General features: G+C 38.8%; 1 long non-coding RNA gene across 1 annotated transcript; it reads right to left on the bottom strand.

Moving 5' to 3' along the window:
- Window positions 1-2,768: 2,768 nt before the first annotated feature.
- Window positions 2,769-4,277, bottom strand: LOC145428857 (uncharacterized). The gene is made up of 3 exons (XR_013909193.1): window positions 4,161-4,277; window positions 3,963-4,050; window positions 2,769-3,253 (listed from the first exon to the last, which is right to left on the bottom strand). It is a non-coding gene; the product is annotated as an uncharacterized LOC145428857 (long non-coding RNA).
- Between the last annotated feature and the right edge of the window lie 1,730 nt (window positions 4,278-6,007).

Raw genomic sequence — 6,007 nt, 5'->3', positions numbered from 1 at the left:
TGGGACAAAGAGGTTGGCTATATGTTTACGCGTAGAGTTACTTTCCTCATTTTTGGATTAGATAAAACTAAATGATAACTGCTTTCTGAACTTATTATTGGTCTTATTTTACCCAGTTTTTATCCGTTTTCCCTTCTGTGAAACCGATTAACACTAGTTAATGATTTCAAGCTGGCATATAATTTTGAGGTTGTTAATGTTCATTCTTGCAGGGAACAATCCCTGTGAAAGTTGTAAACAAAACAAAACAAAACCACAAGGAGGCACTTAAAAACCACAACAGACATGAAGCTGAATAAAAAAGTGGAGATCCAAATAAATCAGGTTTTTAATATCACAGAGTCCAAGTGTCTATTTAGTCCCAAATGGACACATTTAATCAGATGATGTACCAAGGAGTGAAAAAACGTTGCTGTTGACTTTAGAGGTGTGATTATTTGAAGTGAATTAGGAAGTGTGACGTACATATACAACTTCACTTTGAAGGTTTAAAGCTTTAATTTCACTGAGGACACCAGAGTCCCTTCACAGATGTTTTTACAGCCTTTGAGTTTCACTTTAAGAACCTCTGCTGTATGTTGAGTCTCGGTTCCTTTTAGCTGACATATTTGTCCTCCCACGTCGCCTTGCCTGGGCAAAAAGAAGGAGGAGGGGATGCTTCAATAAGGCCTGCTTTGTTCAGGCATCCCCCTCTCTGGCTCAGAGAGAGAGACACTTGAACAAAGCTGCATATCAATCGCCATCCGCTGAGGGAGTTGCTAAGCTACACGACACCCACCGCCTCCCACCAGCTGCCCCAGTCGCTGAGAAGAGAGAAGAAAGAGGGCTGAAATGCAGGGGAGGAAAACTGCTGTGGTCTGCTAAGATAAGCCAAAACTCCTCTCTTCTTGGTTGCCTTGGCAACCAGCTGAGACACAGCAGCATGGTGGCCTCAAGTTAGCAATATGGCCCAAAACCAACACTAAAGGCTCTTTCTAAACTCTGCATGGCCCTGCTGTGTTTACGTGGGCCCGAACGATGTTTACATTACTTGTGTCTAAAATGTTTTATTGCAAGCGAGTGAACGTAAAACAAATCGATAATTCATAATCCACTGATGGATAATATGTTAATGATGTTTGTAGCTTCTGGGTCTGAAAGGTAATGTCCATGCACAAGTATTCTTTCTAATGGACAGCAGGGGGGGACTTCTCTGGTTGCAGAAAGAAGTTCAGAAGACGTTTCTGTGAAAACTGCCTTTGACTGTCATGCTCAGGACTCAGTAAACATTGTCCTGATTATTTTATGGTCTCAAGTTCTAGTTTCAAGTCCAATCGTGTCTGTTGTGGTAGCCTAGATTAAGCATGAGTCGGAACGCCGTAAGAAAGCAGTTATCATTATTTTTCAATCAGAACTGTCCTTTCTGTTTGTTTTGAAAACACAGACATGGTGTTGCTGAAAGTCTTGCTTTGAAAGCTTTGAAGGTACACAACAGACTTAATAATGCCACAATGACTATGTCCATCCTTTATATACAGTCTATGATGCTAACCAGTTATATAACTGCACTGTAGTCTTATATCATACACACCTTTAAAAAGTCCCAAAACTTCATGCCGCACATGAATTTCAAGTGAGTTTTCACTTTAGAGTTTTAGAGTGGAATAGAAGTTATGAGCTAATTCTTCAGGTTGTCACAGATCCTTGCTGCTCAGAACTAAATAACAGACAACTGACTAATTCTAATTTCCCCTTGTGGGACTAATAAAGGTATCTCATCTATCTATCCCAAAATCACACACCAGGCCATATTTTAGTCAAATAGCCACTCAAATGTTCAAAATGTTCAAAAAGCACCCACACTGCAAATATGGTCTTACAAGTTCAATTAGGTGGCTTGAACTGATGAAGATCAGGAATAGCAGATAAACTATCAGGTAAAGCTGCATGTGTCAAGTCAGCACACCTATCAGTAAAATGTAAACCTGGGAAAACTTCAGAATGGTGTGTTACATTTTTATTTATCACGACTCAAGGTCCAACAGTAAACCACAGTTTTCATGATGGGGGAAATCATACAACAGGCTGTAAACAAATATTTTTATGCCTTTTTTGGGTCATTTTGGAAGTCTGTAGTCCAAACTCCAGTGGCCATTAGAGGAAGTGCAGTTTCAAGCTTCATTTTTCAGCCCCCGGGATTTCTGCTGGGGAGAGCGAATCTAAACTGTCTCATTTACATTAGCACAAAATTGGCCATTTTCTATATGAATGAATTAATATATTAAATGGATTAATAAGTAAAATAGATGAAAAAGATCAAAGAGATACGTTCACTGACTTTCCTCACAAATTGCACAGAATTCCAAAATAAAAGCACTCTGTTGCCTGTCTTTATCCCCATTATATTGATGTCCAGTCTTTCCTCTGTGTGCTCTGACAGTTGTGGTTTGACTCTGTCTTGTTCTGTCTCCAGCCACAGTGGGCTCAGGAAATATGCAGCACAGTATCTGTTAGCAGTGTCCATTTCCAGGACAACAGCTCACTGCTAATCAGCGATGCTATCAGAGGCCTGTCCACAAATGAAACCCTCTGTTGGCTAAATGCAAAGCCAGCACAACCCAGAGTTGTTGCTTAGGATCGCAAAGACACTATAAAGGCCTTTCATTCGTTTGCTAGTCATTGTTGAAGATATTACCAATAAAACAACATCATTTAATTTTTTTTTTTTTTTAAAGTCTATCAATCTTTTTTTAAATATTTAATTTTTTCTGTGACATGTACACACAATCGCTGGAAATCCTCAGGGGTGATGGCATGTGTATTTTTAAACTTTTTCAGGCTAGTGATTTCTTCTTGTTTGCAGTCTTTGAGCTGATCATATCCAGACTTCCTTAAACACAAGACTGAGACTGATTTCAGTTATCTCAGGTGAAGTATTTTAATTCCCAGTTTCAGATGCTAAGAGGAAATTGTCCTATATGAGAAAGAGAAAGTGCTCTTGAGGCAGCAGGAGGGATGGTGGTGAATTCTAGTTTTTCTTGACTGTGTCTTGCACCAAAAAAAAGTTTTTCTCTGTCTCTGCTTGATGCTAGACTCCCACAGAGTCCTCTGAGCTGCAAAGTTCCCATCAGAACCAGAAGGTCCGAATGCTTTCTTGTCCTCGGTCACCAGTCCAGTTTGTTCTGTTCAGTGAGAGACGGCAGGCGGTGGAAGCTGACTGGAGGCCCACCAGCAGCCTGGGGGAGGACTGCCAGGGCCACTTCCTCGTTGATCCCTTTTAAATGACATGGGAAACATCAGTAAAGCTCACAAATAAACTCTGGGGGTCCCTTTGAGTCCTGAGTAAACAGAGCTTTCATTAATTTGGCAACACTAAGACAAAAAAAAAAAAAGCCAAAATTCAAAGGCAGACTTCAGGAAAAAGTTCAAACACAAGATCTTGTGTTTGAACTTTTTCCAGAAGTCTGCCTTTGAATTTTGGCAATTCAAACTAATTCAATTCAAACCAATAAAGTCAAATTAATCTGACTTTATTGTTTATTTTCATGATGAGAAGGGCGATACCACAGATTGTGATTTGGAATAGATAAAACCTATACCAGGGCCACAATCAGCACTTTTCATATCAATAGTTTTTCATGAAAATGAATTTCTATTCAATTCAATTCAGTTTCGACCGTTTGGGCCGAGCGGAGGAAGACAGAATATTTCTGAAAAATGTTAAATTTTTTGATAGAAATCATTTTATAATTTTTTTTATGCCGGTTTAATTTGATTTAAAGCCTCAACCATGTGTTAGATCAATATACTGATACTGAAAAGTAGTTGTGTAGCTGGCAGAATAACAGCACATTCACACCCCAATCATCATGACGCTTGTTCTGTCACCTTGTTTTTATTATAATTTAACAGCCTAACATCATTTTCTGACTGACTCTGCCAAACGCAAAGTTTTTCCAGTGCGAGGAAGAAGAAAAACAAACTTATGTTAGGAGGCAGGAAAGATGAAAGCATGATCATCATCAGGCCCTCTGGCAAAGTTCCAGAGGTCCACAATACCCGAGCGTCCATCTGTGGCACAAAAAAGGGAAAAATTATCTTTTGTTTTAGTTCTCTTTTTTGTGGGTTACGATTAATCTGCCCCAGCTGATTCATTTTCCATTTAATGTAAGGTATCTCACCCCTAAAGTTGTAATGTGATGCTAACTTTTCCCAGTGAAGAACAGCTCTCTCAGTTATTAGAGGAGGGAAAAGTTCTTTTAAAAGCAGCTTAAAACAAATCAGTGTCAAACCAGTTAGCATGCATGTTAGCATTAGTTACGCAGGTGTTGGAGATCTAGTAGTCACACACACACACACACACACACACACACACACACACACACACACACACACACACACACACACACACACACACACACACACACACACAAATCCAAATGAGGATTTGAGAGAAAGCATGTAACAAAATTAAAAAAAAAATAAAGGTTGAATGTCAGACTATATATTGTGACATATCTTGAAGAGATGAAGACAAGTTCATGATAAATCGTATTAATTCAAGATTGGCAGATCTCTTTTTTGCCACACGAGGGCAGTGTTGCTCCATGACTGAGGATTCAGCGTCTCTCAGACATGAAGGGCGACACCAGGTACAGATTAATGATACAGCTGCAGTGTTGAGAAAGTTTAAAATCAATAACTTGATTTCAGTCTGACAACAGGCACATCTATCACTACAATACGTTGTGGCAAAGACGGGAAATATCTGTGAATCATAAACGTATCTCAGTTCATGAAACTTTGACAATTTCAGTGCATTTTATTCTTTCTTAAGGATTTAAAAGCTGAAACAAGCTGATTTGTTCTGAAACGTCTGAAAATAATCTCAAAGGAGGTTTTCATTCTTCTTGAAACTTTTAGTGCTCAGTCAGCATTATAAAGATGTAAAAACCTGTAGCGACTGCCAGGAGAATATTGGAGGATGTAGTTTGTGATGCTGTGGAAATATAAATGTGAAATCCTGACTGGCTTTTGAAGCATTTTGTATCACTCATATTACCGAGTGTAGACAAACAGAAACACCTCTGAGCAGCAGGGGGGACCTGCGGCAATTCTAACACCCTCAATATCTCCAATTAGAATCAAGCTGGAGGGCTGACACTGATTTTGACGTGACCACGAACAACTTACAATAAAAAAAATAAACTAAAAAAAAAAAGCTGTTTCTAGACAGCATAAAAGGTTTTTATCAGGGCTGCAAGATCTAAGCTCCAGATGGCCCAATCTAAGTGCTTCTGTCTGTATTGAGAAATGAAGCTATGACTCACCGAATTAAATCCCTATAATGTACTGTTTTGGTTTCTTTTGGGGTATTTTAATGGAATTATCATATAAAACTTTTGACTTGAGTTGTATCCTTCAGATCTTTCAGAAGGTTCATGCTTTATAAGATTATTTTATAGCTCTGTTTCTAAGCGCTAATTAGGAGTTTTCTGTCTGTAGTTTGCTAACCTAGCTTTAGCTGATAATAGTGTTTAGCCTACTCTTGCAAATATTTGCACTTCTGCCACTAGAGCCCTAAGACAGGAAAGGCCATAAAGTCAAAGAGAAGAATTTAAAAAGCTGGCTTCAGTAACAAATGGGTGGGGTCATGGTTCCTACATCCTGGATCCTTCTTTTTTACATTTGAATATGCAACATTTAAACGTGACATTGTTTTTAAAAGGGGTGTCTTTAAACAAATGTGTTAGTTCTCAGCAAAGACAACAGTTAGTTCACTTATAGGAACCACGCATACTATGAACTTAGCAAATGTTTACATTCAAGCCCAGATGTTAATGCTGACTCACACTTTCAAATCCATTAATTAAAACTTAATTAAATTTTGCTGGAGTGGCCACTCCTGGAAAGATTGGCAGCTGTCCTCACTGTTTTCAACTCATGAATAATATTTCCCTCTGCAAAATGATGGCGTTTATATATTTTGGAAATGGCCTTATAGCCCTCTTCAGATTGATGGGCAGCA

The sequence above is a fragment of the Astatotilapia calliptera genome, chromosome 5 (genome assembly GCF_964374335.1).
Source record: "Astatotilapia calliptera chromosome 5, fAstCal68.1, whole genome shotgun sequence".
Taxonomy (NCBI): domain Eukaryota; kingdom Metazoa; phylum Chordata; class Actinopteri; order Cichliformes; family Cichlidae; genus Astatotilapia; species Astatotilapia calliptera.
The sequence above is the reverse complement of the archived record's forward strand: the minus strand, read 5'-3'. Positions and strand labels throughout refer to the sequence as shown.